Consider the following 15,859-nt stretch of genomic DNA (forward strand, 5'->3'; position numbering starts at 1 on the left):
TGTCATGTTTTTGCAAATCGTACTCAAAAAGGAGTCAAATGGGTTACATACTGTGATAATTGGAAGAAAACGCATGCATTTTGGTTAAAGTCAGCAATATTTTGTCTCCGTTCTGTGTAGAAAACAATGCAGACCCACAATACTAAATTCTTAACAAATTCAATATTTATAAGAACACATTTTCATCTGGTTAGCATGATGTAGTCGATCAAAATTATATTAATAACCTAGTAGAAATTCTTAACTGCGGACACAAAAAAAGAAAAAAATGGAGAAAAATAGGTGGCCAACTTAAGACAAATGGTGTGCAAAATTACTAAGTGGCCTATCAATTAATATCACGCAACCTCAAAGAGAGAGAGTACTTAAAGAGCCTGTTTCCCCAGTTATGGATTACGCCTACTCCAGAAATGTTCCCTGTCAGTGGCTCTCTCGGTTGAGCGATATCTTTGCTTACAGTCAAATACAAGCACTCCCTTGCCTCTCCATGTTGAAGCCTTCTTTAGTCCACATGTCAAAATGCTGATATGGCCTTCTCCAGCAGTGCCAAAGACTACCTTTGACTTCATATAATCTCTTCACCCATTACCTGACACAGTCTTGATTATCTAAAGGATGACTCCACCTTAACTTAACTTTAAGATCATAAATTCCACAGATAGAATGACAAAGCCCTGCAGCAAAGAGCCACCTGATGTAGTGCTATGTTCTATTATTCCATTTAGAAGATGCTAGAGGGCGCTACGTCTGTGTCGGCAGAGTAGATTACAGTAATAAAACTTGGCTCTAAAACGACATGGCATTTCACCCCGGCTGTCAAATCTCTGTTGGGTGCGCCCACTGTCTTGAATGCTGTTAATGTTAATTGTATGCATCAACAATAGAAGACTATATTATTACATATGCATTTTTTCTAGTAAATTATACAAATCTATGCAGATGTCTACTATGGTGTCAAATTCTAATCATGCATATATTTATGAGAGAAATGTAATAAAAACAGTGTACATTGGAACCTGCAGAGTCAAGACTTGTGCAAAATATGCAAGTTATTATATATCGCTGTTGAATATCATGAAAATTGTTCGGAAAGTGAAACTATTTATAAGTTTAAATCTAACCTTCACATGCCTTTTAATTGTATTTGCGTTTAATATTAACAGTAGTAGTACTAGCTCTTTTTCCACACTTATTTGTATAATAATAGGAATGACAATATTCCAAAATGGTAAATATTGCAATGTAAAGCTTCTTTGCGTGTCCTATATCAGGGCTAGGGAATCCTATGGCTTGGGAGCCACATATGGCTCTTTTGATGGGTGCATATGGCTCTCCACTAACCAATGATTTTCTCATTGATACTTATTGATTAGTAACAATGTTGTCAAAAGAATTCAGAGACTTTTTGTACTTAAAAAGTGGTGAAGTGACTAAAAAAAGCATACATTTTCATTTATGTTGACTTTTAAATTTGAAGCTTGACTCTCAAGAATTAACATTTAAAAAATAGGAATTGTTTATGGCTCTTTCCATCAAAAAGGTTCCCTACCCTTGTCCTATATAGTGCTTTATAAATCCAGTACTATTGTTGTGTATTGGTCAGTATATGGTGGCTTTGTTTTTTAGTTTTTTTTGTGTGTCTCATATGTGCATTAGGGCAACATTTGTCTGGCTTTTGCACTGTGTCTTTTTGCTTCTAAATGCCAGTATCTCCAAAACCAATCGGCAGGCGTGTCAGCTGGTTGTACGAGGAAAGAAAAAGGGGGACAATGAATGACATTGACAGGCGACATGCGTCAGAACGTCTGTTGTAAGGACACTGAACTGATCGCTGATAGCAGATGTGTGTCTAATTGCGGCAGGGTTGGGCGCCCTGAATATGTCTGTCTTCTTCGTCTCTGACTACCAGCAAAGCGCCCTCTGCAATACCCAATCACCGCTTCTAATTAGAGGCCTTATCTCTGCCAATCACTGAACCTTTTGCTCTTTTTCCACGGCCTGCTGCACATTTAGCCGGGTAACAGGCATTGGTGAGGAGGCGTGGTGGTCACAAAGGACAAGAGATAGACAGGGAGAGGAGAAACAAATGACTTGGGATCCAGTTTTTACTCTCAGAACTCAGGCATGGCTTTTTAGATGAAGAATAATGAACCTTGCTAGTAGACTACTGACGCATTTTTGGGGTTACTCTGGGTGAGGGTAGGAAAAAAAGTAGCTCTAATTATTTCCCTTTTCTGCTTTGAAGATTTTTGTAAAAAAATAAATACTCTATTTTAAAAGCAATCTTTTTTTCTGGGCTTTTAAGAAAGCAAGCAAATCCAAATTTATATTTCTATGCCTCTAGCGCGGTACCACATTGCGCAGCCCCGAGCAGTGACGTCTACTGGAAAAAATATTGCATAGTTAACAGCAGGAAAAAGAGGCAGAGAAGTTCATCACATCCAACTGAGCGCCAGTAATAGTATTTTTTTTTTACTCCCCCTAAGAGCAAAGAAAAAATACACTTGTGAATATTTTTGCATGCTTACAGTATCATGGTTAAGTCTGGAACATTTCCCTTGTGATAAACTCAAAAGGGTTTACTCTTGTTAGTATATCGTCCATAATAAAAATGGCGACTGAGTCTCCAAGGAGATTTTTTTTTTGGGTCAAATTTAGTCTGCATCGTTGTCACCCTTGAGCAAGGCATGCTGACATTTCTTTTTGAAACTTCATACATGTTATTGTGAGTTGGAATTATTTCTTTGTGGATGCTTGCATGCAATACCAATTAAATAGTTGTGCTTAAGTTCAAATTTATCCGCAGGGATGGGTTTCGCGTTTTAAGATCATGTTGTCTCCTGTGTTGTTCAAATGGGTTGCTATGGGGATTTGGACTAGGCTGAAAAATTGACTGAATTCAATGTATCAATTATTTTATTTCATGAGTTCCTACTCTGCTATCCCCAAAAAAAACATGGACAAGCAATGACCTAAATTCACATTTTGACAGAAGCCCTTCATTTTGACTGTATTAGAGTCAAATACCCTCAAATATTAGTGATAATATCATCAATTTATTAGAAAAAAATGAGTATTTTTTAATTTCAGATAATAATTATAGTGTGAAAGTACCATAGAATTACCCAGCACTATTTTCTAGCATTTATTGGTGATCCATTGATTCTTGTGCTCATCATTTTGGGCAAATAGCAGCTTTTTTTTTTTGTTCTTACTGACAAATGAAATGCAGTAAAAACTTCACCTTTTTAAAGTGAAGCAATGTCATTAGAATTTGCAGACTACGCATTCATTTTACTGCATGGCACCCGTTTGAATTGACATCGGGGTCACGGATTTGCATTCAATATCATAGACCACCAAAGTAGGTTATCTGGGGTTGCTATGGCAATGAAAGAGGGAAAAAAATCTCTTTATCTTCAGGTGATTTGTAGTTTTTATTAAGGTCACATTGCTATACAATTTCCCCTTCAAGCGTTTTCCTGGTTATCTTATAAAACAATTGGCAGAATTGAGATGAAACATTATAGCATTTGTTCTGACCTTCCGTATGTTTGTAAGATAATTCAATTTTTGAGAGAATGGATTAGAACAAAAGGACAGTTGTCAAAGTGTCCACTTATAGTGTGATTTTGAAAAGTAACGTAGACATTGTCTACGGTAGTTAGGTCGGCGAGCCTCTTCAAAATCAATTTGAAGAAATTACAATTCAGTCAGAGCGCTGTCATTAGCTTTTATAATTCCATCTTCCCCCTTCAGTGCCTTTATCCCAGAGCCACTCAGTTCATCTCTGCAGCACAACCCCGGTGAATAATTAACTGAAGTCGTGAGCAGCAAGCCGATGAACGACACAAGCGTTCTATCGTTGGCGTACAGCCGCACACCTGCAGCGATGGCGGCCTTTTTTTTTTTTTTACCTCCTTCCTCCTCCTCTTATCTCACTTGAGTTTTGACTTAAGCCTGATGTACCATGTCTCGTTTGCCAAGGCTGAAACATCGAGACAAGGTCTCTCATCGTGGTTTAGAGGGCAAAACCTGTTGCGCTGATCTTGGACAATCTTGGTGAAGGATATCATATACCTTTAGTTTCCTACTGTGATGCTCAAGGTGACAAGATGTATATCTAAAGCAGGGGTAGGCAAACTTTTGGGCCGGGGGGGTGACAATGACTTTAAAAATTTGATAGATGGGCCGGGTCAGCACAAGATATGAAACATATAAAAAAGTGCATCCGTTAACAGTACTTATGAAACATAAACAGAAAAAAAGGACTAAAGTATTAACATACTCACTCATTAAAGCAATAAGTATAAAGTACAAAGTCAAGTAAAAAGGAAAGTAATAAGTATAAAGTACAAAGTCAAGTAATAAGGAATGTATTAAGAAATATTAAAATGTCATTTAAAGAAGATAGAGGGGCTGTGAAACACGTCGGCGGGCCAGATTAAAAAGCCTGGTGGGCCTGATGTGGCCCACTGGCCGTAGTTTGCCCATATCTGATCTAGAGTATAGGACCTCCACAAAGTGACTTTTTTTTTTAGTTTGAGACGGAAGTCAGACTGATGGAAAAAACTTGGCGGGGTGCTGCCGAAGCAGAACAGGAGTCTTAAATGGGCTTAAGTGTTAAGACTGGATATTGATGAACATCTTCATCCATGATTAAGTCTGCGTTGAAGCTTTTCTAATGCCAAATTGGTGGAAAGTGTGAAGAGTGTTGTGCAGTTTGGAAGATGTATTACATTTCGTGTCTTTTAATGCGATGGATGTCAAATGCATTGAAATTAATATTTAATCCGTATTTTTGAGTGTTGACTAATTGATCCAATTAAAATCTTGACATCATTTGGTTAATTTTTTTCTATCACTCTACAGTGATCCTTTGTCCTTTTAGATGGAAACAAGATCATTAACTGCGTCTTGATTTTAAAGCAGCTTTTAGGCCAAGATGGCGGACAAATGATAGCAATCTTAACAGGGGGAACATAAACTTGACCTTTTAGTAAAATAACTTGGGAGAGAACGATAAAACATCTTCATTAGACGACCCGCACCTTTTAATTAAATAGCTTGAACAACTCTATCGAAATGATAACCCGATTTATAACGGTTACATGTGTACAATAGACAAATGCAGTACTATATATACTATACAGCAGGGGTCGGGAACCTTTTTGACAGAGAGAGCCATAAATCATTCACATTTCATAATGTTATTTCTTGAGAGCCATTCTCAGAATTGAAAAGTAAAAATATATGAAAATATGTGATTTTTTTTGTCATTTCACCACTTTTAAAGTACAAAAAGTCTCATAACAAGAATTCTTTTGACAACATTGTTAGGCTGATTTGCTAATTTTACCTCACAGGTCAGTGGAGAGCCATATGCACCCATGGAAAGAGCCATATATGGCTCCCGAGCCATAGATTCCCTTTCCCTGCTATACAGTACAACTATATAGAGTATTTTTTAAGCTAGATTTTTCTGAAACACTATTGTTAACATAGGACAGGACAGTTCAAATATCTTTGTATATGTGATCTGGTATGTTGTGCTTGGAAAAATGTTCTCAGTGCATTGAAGGGAGCAGCCTGCCTTGTTGCTTACGATGGCTATTGGCAGAAATCTTGTAAAACGCACCAAAGACACTGACGCAAGGCAGTCTTCGCTTGAATGACCTCTTTGACTCCTGTCAACCGCCTCTGAAGGCTAAACAGTGACTGAGTAGTGCACTTGTAAGGCAATTATATGACATCTTGTCGGTCTGCTCCCGTGGTGCGCCTCCCTGACTTCTTAGTTGTTTGATTCCGAAGCCGATTGCATCAGACCGACCGACTGACTGACTGCTGTGATGTGGAATTTCTGCGCTTCAATTCTGTCACTTTTCAATATTCGGAGTGATGGAAAGCTTTGTGAGACACCAGAGATCTGATATTTGTCCAAGATAGTATTTAGATGGTATTTACTGCGAATAGCATATGCTGATTTGTCTCCACTGAGATGTTGATGCAAGGAAAAAAATCTATTGCAAGTAAATGTGAGTCATTATGAACAGACTGATGCACAACATAGTTGATATTGATCTGTGGAGGCCAAGAATAATGTTCAAAGGCATCATGCTTCTGGGAGTTGAATAGATTAAGTGAAAACACTGAAGGAAAAGCCACTTTGAATTAGAGGAATCGAATATAATGCACATAAAAGAACCCGACAAAGCCAGCAAAACAAGGAAGTCTGAGACTTTTTCTTTTGTACATCTTCGAGTAATCCCTTTATGTTCTGGACAACTCTGGATAAATGAGCATGTTTTCTGGATGATGAAGCTTTCCGGTCTGCTGCTGTTCGTGGTGGCTGTAGCCCGTGTCTTTGGCTCTGACTTGAAACTGTGGGCAGCACATTTCGGCCATGCTGCCAGAGAGCTGTGTGGACTAAGATGAAGCACCCAACATTGCCACATTTCCTGTTCTAGGAGCAACACCCACATAAATAGCCTGTTTGAAGCCTTGGTAAAAAGAATTCAGAACTTGACTGTTGTGTCTCATGAGGCTTCTTTAAAAATTACAAATAAAAAACTGTACAGGTTGGTTTAACACTACAAGGGTAGGAAATAACAGTGCAATATATATACACTATATTGTATTATGTTGCATGATGGTACTGATAGACCTCTGCAACATTGACTTTTTAAAATAATATCATTAAAATACATATAACAATTTTTGGTGTAAGACTGTAACTAATATATAGAGGAAATTCTGAACAATGACCATGTTTTTATACTTTGCCGACCATTAAATGCAGAGAAAAATATGGAAAAAATAGTGTGTGCATTGGTAAGTGTTAATACTCTGTATGGAAAAATGTTAGTATGATTTTTTTTTAAAAGACAGACAGTCTCTAGTTAAGCCTATTGATTGTGTTGTGCTAATATGGCACGGTTATGTAATACGGGCTGGACGCAGCATGTGTTTATTGATTTGACAGCAGATAATAATCATTAATGTGCTGACAGTAGAGGAAGAGTTGGATGAGTATGGTTATTTTGGAAAAATGTGAATTGTTAAGATATTTATAGAGGAAAATATGTTGTAGTTATACATAAAAGTACGCCTGATTTTTATGAAGAGCTTGCAAGGGCAATTATCTGTAAGACTCCCCCCCCCCTTCTTATTTGTTATAGTTATAAAATTGGTATGCACAGAGTTTGTACATAACCTGTGAAAGTGATGCAAACCTGATCAAATCCTACTAATCAATCTCATACTGATCTGGGAATAATGTGTTTGCAAAAATGGGCCTCAAAGTATTCAATAATTGAATTAATTGCTTCACATTTCAGGCAAAGCACAAACTGTTTCATCCTCATCTATCATTATTTTGCCTAGATGAATCTTTTCCTTAAAGTAGTACCTTACAAAGTGACTTGGCAAGGGAGGGACTTAGAAAAACTGTTTTATGTGTTGACACTTTCTGGACAGCGGCAGTACATTTAAGGACTACATGACTGCTGGGTTTTTGTTGATGTTGCTGTTAAGTGCTTCAAGAAGTGAGGGAATACAAGGAGGTGAGATGAGGTTATAGGCAGTGATGGCTGAAGGAAGAGCAGAGAAGCTGAGAAATCTAAAGAGAGAGGGAGAGACAAGTCCTCTACAGCCAGAGGCAGTGACACACTAGCAGATGTTTCTGCCTCTCACTACCAAGAGCATGCATCCCCCCAGAAAGCGGCTGCTACTGCAAACTAATCAGTCCACTGTTGGTAGCTGCAGCCTGGCTGACGGAGACTGGTTTCCCACCCCTCCCCTGTCACAATTCATCTACATTTATTCTGATTTACGCTATTGTTACAGCTGCTCTCAGCCTGGCGCATACTAGCAGTCACCCTGCAGTGCTGCCTCCGGGGTTCAAGCCCTAATATGGCAGAGCTCACCTAACACAACTCGCAAAGATGGTGAATTTGTGTCGTTCCAGCAAATGCCAGAAAGTGAAAAACGAGAGAGGGGAAATGCGAAAAGGGCTACCCAGGCCAGGGAAGTGTAAGGCACGGTCTGTTGGATTCTCTCTGTTGCCTGCTGTGTGTGTGTTTATGCCGCAATTAAATCACGAGAGCCTTGCTTGTAGAGCCCTACAACATAGAGTGTCGGCAAACCTGGCATCCAAGTGCCTTTGTCCAGTTTAATTATATTACAAAAAGAGTCCCGTCAAAGTTTTTTGGGGCGGCAACACTTCCCAACAAGGCATAAAGTAAATAATGCTTCTAATTAACAACTGTATAGCTTTTGGCCTAGACGTGCATGTCATTGCAATACCAAAATAAATGATCAGAAGGCATTGTCAACAACCCAATGTATTTCCTTGCTTCTCAGCCAAGTCCTATTGTTGAATATGTACACAAAGCAAAGAATGTTGTTTACTTATTGGACCATGGTATAATTAATTAACATCTACATGACTGCAGAAGGCATATGGAGTAACATAATTGCATGCAAGAGCCTATCTGCTACATCTAAGCAGAGTGTAAATAATCTGCAAGATTCAAAACATGGTGAGAGTAGTATAATGTAGAAACTAGTCTTAGAGTTTTGAACGTAAGGATGTTTTAGAACACACCTGTTATGCATTTTGCAAAAACTTGCAGTTGGCAAAGTGAAGTGTGAATATTTTTCTCTTTTTGCTCATAGAAAATATCGAGGGTGTACTGCATATTCCTTAAAAAAAATCTGCTGGGATACATTCCACTGCACCTGTGATTATGAAAATATGAGAAAACAGCTTTTTATTGCTAACAAAATTAAGTTTTTCTTTGTTTTGGCCAGAAATGTTAGAGAAAACAAATTCCTCTTAACCTGACTTGAATTCTCCACATTATTTTTGCATTAAATCTCATATTGATTAAGTTATTTTCTTTGGACTGCAGCATCCAAAGTACATTCATTTTCCCATGACCTTGAATTAAGAGCCATTAAAAGCATGAATGAATAGATACAAGCAAGGGATTTAGATTTACTGATTGCTGTGAATTTATAGTCAACGTTATTACATTAAGTCCCAGATTGCACCTGACTTTTATTGGTCGGCCTCTGCCAACCTTCCCCAAAATTAATGAAACATCTTCTCTCCCTCGGAAAAGCGAAGATCCTGACACTTTCAGACGCCCACTCGTCCAACCGACACGTGCTCGGCACACTTGCACAAATCCATGCTTATGAACAGCAGACAATATGCCAGATTAAACACCATCTGGACAGGAGTACACACTCCTTCTGAAACCCAAATATGAGTGGATTAAAAAGTACATGAAGTAGTTACTATGTCTCCCTCATAAGAAATCCTAAACCCACCTTTTTATAGGTTCTTCTTATTTCTCTTAAATGACCGTAAAGGCACAAATTTCAATGCGGTCGGTATATAATATAAAGCATGTTAAAGTTTATAGACTCTAGAATCTTTTCAGATGACTTGCAACATTGAATCCCATTACTCTTTTTGTTTTTATGTCTTCTTTTTAATGTTATTTTGCAAGGAACTAGTGAACCTTATCCCACAACCCATGAGGAACAATGTTTAACAATGATGTGTACATTGCACAAATACTACTGTCATGAAGAGGAAAAACTATCTATTTTTTTGTACCCCATGATCGTATAAATGTATCGAGTTGATTCCGTTTTGGAGTATTTGCATACGGCATACAAATTAGGTGACAAAAATAAAGTGCAGTTTAGAGGGTGAGCATTCAGATGTAGAAATAACTTCTTATATCTCCTTCTACGGAGCCGTGACACACTATATTCCGTTTACTCGTGAAAAGAATATTTCCCGGCAGATTTTTCTTTCTTTCATCGTTGCATCGAGGAGTAAAATTCATTGAAAATTGAACAAGGAAGCAAAATTACAGAAGGTTTAGAAATATATATTTTTTCAGTGTCAAATGTGTTGGTGACTATAAAGATATTTCAAAATCAGGGGGATTTGATAGTTCATTTTATTCTTACTGTCGTTTGGTATGGACAAAATTATAGTCTGTCTTTTTTAATCCTTATAAGGATATATAGTGTATATAAATAGAGTTTTTAAGCAAGTGCCAAACAGCTTTAACCAGGTGTTCACCTCCGTTCCATGCCTAAACATGGGATTACAGCACTTTTCCCTATTTTCTGCACCAACTACTCTTTGACCAGTCTCCAATGAGTTCCCTGCTAAGCTTTATGCACCATGTTGTTCAGAGTTGTTAGCCTTAAAGTGCAAGTATTTGCCAATAAGGGCAAAATGCCATTGCAAATTTATTCTATATTAATCCCAATTCATTGATCATGCAATTTTAGTAAAAAAAAAATACCTGCCACAAGACAAAATATACATTTTAAAAGTGTGTAGTGTATATTATATGTTGAAGTACATGTTGTGAACTTGGAGTGTAAAACAAAATTGTACTATTAGCTGAAATTGCCATAGTAAGACCTTGATTACATGCGTTATTGTTGCTGTTTTGGATATAAAACCATGTTATTTGAAAGTATTTGTTATAGTAGTAAGAATGTAGTTATCATCAGATGATAAAGCACATGCTGACCATTTCGGGCAAGTTGTCCATTTGAGGGAGTGAAATTATTTGAAGGAATACAGTAAATGTGTCATATGTCTCTAACATAGACCAGACTGTGACATCTGAGCTGATGTATTTGCCCCATCGCTTGTGTATCTCGGATAAATGCTAGCCTGGGGGCTGCAATGGGTCCAATATTTCATTTCTATCCAGCTTCACTGCTTCACTTTGCTTTTCTGTGTGCTGCCAATGTGTCTGGATTGGGTGGGGAGGGGTTACTTGTTGTGCAGATTGCCATGTAAGTGGATTCTGTTGGTGAATTTTCTCATGAGATGCAAAAAAAAAAAAAGTGGGAAAAAGGAAGGGTATTTTTTGTTATTTTGATTTATTGGCATGAAAACACTTACGGTCACAACAGATGAGGAAACACTGAGCGGATGGGATGGATTTTTATCACACTATCAAGCCTTAAAGTCTCACTCAACCGTGCAGTTATTAGTCACCATAGCACTTTGTTTTCTCCTATAAAAACGTTCGAAAATTAGGTCTTTGATTTGTAATTTTCACAATATTTATGGGATAGTGAGCACCCAAGGAGCTATTTACTTCTCTAAACCACCTGTCCATTTTTTATACTCTCAGTCATATAATCATTTTTAATCTGATCATGACATTTTTTAAGAGCAAGATGGACTTTGGGTGTAAATCTAAAAATGTGTTTTTGTTGCATAACGATACTGGAATTCAACCTTTAGTTAAAAGATGGAATAATATGAACAGTTTCAAAGTCCTGCCAGAATCCAACGATTCATTATTAAAAGAGTTATTGAAGATTTGCTCGCCTACTTTGAAATCCTTAATATTGTGCACCCATAGAGAATTAATTTAACTGCACTGAAACATCCACTTAAATATGATGAAGATGCACAATTTGGACGCTTTTATGTAGCGATATGCTTTAATCTAACTTCAGCTCAACTTCTTTTTAAACTACATTCATTTATTTGGCCCATCTTAGTAGATAAAATTCCTGGAGTTTCATTTTTTTGTGCTGTTTAGCCCCATACTCACACAAATGTCATGCTTACGTTAGAAAAAATCACAACACAATCCATAATAGATGTCTGGTTAACACGTTTACCCTTTCTAATCTATAATTAAGGGATGTATTTGCAAAACAGATCCAAGGTGTGAAGTTTAGATGCTCCTTTCCCTCATGTATTCCTCAGTTATATTATTATACATGTTAATGCAGACATAGGCAAACTACGGCCCGCGGGCCACCTACGGCCCATTAGGCTTTTTCATCCGGCAACAATGTTTTTTTAATTATTTGTTCCCCAAGATGGCGCCGTCACACGGAACCCAGTGGCAGTAGCTCTGTCCATTTTATTTGTTTTCGTGTTTTACAGCCCTTCTATCTTTTTTAAATGACATTTTAATATTTCTTAATACATTCCTCATTACTTTATACTTTTTACCTTAATGATGAGTGATGAGTATGTTAATACTTTAGTCCTTTTTTCAGTTTATACTTCATATGTACTCTTAACGGATGCACTTTTTTATATGTATCATATCTTGTCCTGACCCATCTGTCAAATTTTTAAAGTCAATGTGCCCCCCTGGACCCAAAAAGTTGACCCACCCCTGTGTTTATGACTGATAATCCCATTTGATTGACATGGCTGCCATTTATATCAAGAAGGTTTTATCATTTTAAACTACAGATTCCAGTCAGCCTGTCAAATTGAAAAATGTGCATCCAACATATAGCCTGCAATAGAAACTGTGTTTCAGCCGATGAGGTTTCCAACAACTTTTCAGCAAGTATAGCACAAGCTGGCGTAATACCGAGTAAGACAAAGCACTCTCATTTAGGCCGTCTTGTCGCTGCCAAATGAACAATCGCGACTGATGTTGCCGGCACACATAGTTTTCAAGAGCATGCTTTTTTTTTTTTTTTTTTTCGGCCCGCGTGACAGCCACCCACATTGTCATCAACCCATCACTCAAATTGACCACCAGTTACTATGCAGTGCTGATGGAGGGGGGGTCAAAGCCTAGGATGATTGGTGTGGGGGCTGAGAGGCTCGCTGGCTTTCTGCTGGTGTATTTATAGCAATACTGTATTTAATTGAGTTTCCAGTGGCAGGGCTGGCTGAATTTTAAAGAGGCCCCCATAAATGGAATTCGAGGCATGCAGGAAAAACAACAATTCACGGCACAACAAGCATGCAAAGTGCACGATGGGGTAAAGCGACTCAGTTTGCAAGGGGTGTAATGCAAAACATTGAAATGGATCACACTAGCCATGCAGTGTTTTGGATGCTAGGAAGTATGTGGCTGACCTTAAAGTTGTTATTTTAAAAGGTTAATCAATTCCAAAAAGCCTGGGAAACTCTGCATTGGAACTCTTATACATGTAGATGAGTTCATCAAATGAAGAAAGTACCAAATAGTAGGGATAAAATGTTTTACATTGTTGGCCATTATATGTACATAATAAGGAAGTTGTACAATACATTTTTTAGCACTGCTTTTTTGTTGTGACCCTCAAAACCTTACACTGAGCTTCAATTCAGCAGATGAAATGTCCTTTAGACCATTTGTGTCATGGTATGTATGTGGTGCTACATCATGCTGATATCAGGAATATAAAATGTAATTACAGCCACCTGCTACCTAAGTTTTTTTCCCTCCTTTTGCCAAAGAAAAGCCACTTTTACGCCAGGGCGACAACCTCATCCAGTAATCGACCAATCTCTATTAAAGCAAAGGCCATTTCACTACAATATTTTCTCTTTTATAGTACAAGACAGTTCAGAGTATACACACCTTTTAAGTTAAAAAAAATGCCTTTGCTGCTAAATAAAGCACCCAGAAAAGACTAGGCCTGACCCTTTGCAGCGCCATTATTCAAATTCATAGGCTATTTATCGGATAATAAATTGAGCAACATAGATTAATTTGCATTTGGTTCGTCATCCACAGAATGGAACCACCGAGCAATTGCTTTAAAGTCAAACCCAGCGTTTAATAATCCCGAAGAAAAACAGGCGCCTCCAAATGTGATTTCTCTCAAGGACGCTGGCCATGGGGCACGTTGGAAATATCTCTGCTGCGATTTGTACTAAATTCTTGTCAGTCACAGCTTGAGTCGACATATCAAGACAGTTAACGTCTCGCCGAGTGTTATCAGCCGCTCAATGTAATCAAAAATCCTAATGAGCCTCATTAAAACTGACACGGTTAAATCCGGGATTGGGTAAAACAAAAAAAAAAGAATCACTGCGGGTTTTATGCTCAAGCTCGGCATTGATTGTGTATTTTGAACTATTTAAGTCAGTTGCAGTGCTTTAGGGGGAAATCGCAAGAAGGTGGGGGTCACTTCTTATCTGGATTCAGCTTGGCATGTTCATTTTTCTTCTTTTATATAGCTTGAATTAATGTATCTGTGCAAAACACACTGAAGCCTGAAGCCAGTTAGAAATGAGCATACTTGGGTGACCACGGTATCCAGCTATCGTAAAATAATAATAATAATAATAAAAGAGGTCAAACATTTAATCCCAGCTAAAAGACTGTTTAGCGAGAATTAAAACCGTGTGGAATTTCTGATGTGCTGCGCTACGTGATGATATTTTGCCACGCTTGACTGAGCGTTGCAGTCACAAATGGAGTAGTGCTACACTAGCTTGACTCACATAAAGTGTTCAGTTCTCATTGAGCAACAGGGTGAAGGTGAATGTGAATGGTGGTCTCTTTCTATATTTGATTTGTGTAACCCTTCCTTGGTGTAGTCTTGCCTTTTGCTCAATGTCACATAAGACTGAATGGAAGGATTATCTTATTATGCATTTTATACATATGTATGAAGCACTATAGTAATCATTTGGAAGTGTATTTTTTTATAATTTGGGGAAAAAAAGGTTACTTAAATGATTCAACACTTTTTCAAACATTTTTATGTGTCAGAAATGGATAATAGACCACAATTTTGCTACACTTGTATTGATTTAATTCTTATTCTGTCTACATTTCAGCCAAATCTCTAATATGAGAATGCATGGTGTAGTATTATTGAGTGAAATATATGTCTGGATAATCTTGCTTTTGCTGAGTTTTGGGTATAAGGTTCAGGTCTATCTCCTAGAGTGGTTTTAACAATATTTTTTTCTTTAAATGTAATGACAAAAGGTTTTATAAATTGACCACCTATCCAACTATTGTCCTCACCAACTAAGAAAAGTGTCAGCAGTGCACAAAAACGTAAATGATCATTTATTTAAAGTACTCAAAGCAATTTGCCATTGTCAAAGCATCAGTAAAATTGTGTCAGAAGCCAAATTGAACCAACAGTTTTGAAAACATTGCACAGAATATTCTGTTACTGTCAACAAGGACGTCTCAGTGCAGCTTTCTCTTTATTTGACAGCCACTTTGAAATATTATTGGTGTTAGTAGCTCGGTGATCGCAGCCATATATTTTTCTTGTGACCCTGCTTGTCGGTATGCTTGCGCGTGCGCGTGCGCGTGCGTGTGCGTGTGCGTGTGGCAGTTTGAAGGCACGAGCCGGGCACGAGCTCGCTCCCTGCCTGACTCTTCTAAAACGAACGGTATTCCTAAAATATTTCGGTTTTGAGTCGTTTAACGTGACTTTTAAGACTGTTGTCCATCTCGGGGAAAATTATTTATAAACGGTAAAAGTCGAATGCACGTAAGTGTATCGTTTATAGCCCAAAAAGAAAAGAGAGAGAAGTCACAAACTACAGCCGGTAGGGATTGACAGCGATGATAAAATGAGTTTTTTTTGTTTATATTCTCGCTTTTATTTCAGGGGGTATGTAATATAATGTTCAAATAGTGTGTTTTATTCCCTCATTTGTCTTGGACACAGGCGAAGCTTAACTTTGCGGACTTACCGTCAACGGATGAGTCTCTGTCCAAGGTGCTGAATCTCATTGCTGGTGCTGAAAAGAGGTTTTGTAAATCCGTTCTGGAGCTGACGGAGAAAAAAAATGCAAATGACAGTACTCAAAATAATTAAATAAATCAAATTAATACGTGGAAAAAAGCCCACTGGTCCAAATTAGAGTGATTGTTGTTGAGTTAGACGACAGAACGTCGTTTTCTTGCAACAGCGTTCAGACATAGTGCATGGCGAATCCATTCTGCAGACTACAGTCACTCGCTTTGGGTAAGCTTCTCTCTCTCTCTCTCCTATCGCTCTCTCACCCCTCTCCCCTTCTCTCTCTTGCTAAACAGAGGGCATTTGCCTTCTTGCCAGTGATGTGATAAAGAAGTATTCAATTTGA

The 15,859-nt window shown here is 37.9% G+C and overlaps 1 protein-coding gene and 1 long non-coding RNA gene across 3 annotated transcripts in view; one reads left to right on the forward strand and one right to left on the reverse strand.

The window, feature by feature from the left end:
- tmem121ab (transmembrane protein 121Ab) overlaps positions 1–15,715 on the reverse strand; it is a 32,536-nt gene extending 16,821 nt beyond the window's left edge. Inside the window, exon 1 of the mRNA XM_077711505.1 lies at positions 15,467–15,715. The gene's annotated coding sequence lies outside the window, so the exon portion shown is untranslated. The remainder of the gene's footprint in view (positions 1–15,466) is intronic.
- LOC144192419 (uncharacterized) overlaps positions 1–15,859 on the forward strand; it is a 97,626-nt gene that overhangs the window by 20,907 nt on the left and 60,860 nt on the right. The window lies entirely within an intron of this gene.

Source organism: Stigmatopora nigra, unplaced genomic scaffold, assembly GCF_051989575.1.
Source record: "Stigmatopora nigra isolate UIUO_SnigA unplaced genomic scaffold, RoL_Snig_1.1 HiC_scaffold_26, whole genome shotgun sequence".
Lineage (NCBI taxonomy): Eukaryota > Metazoa > Chordata > Actinopteri > Syngnathiformes > Syngnathidae > Stigmatopora > Stigmatopora nigra.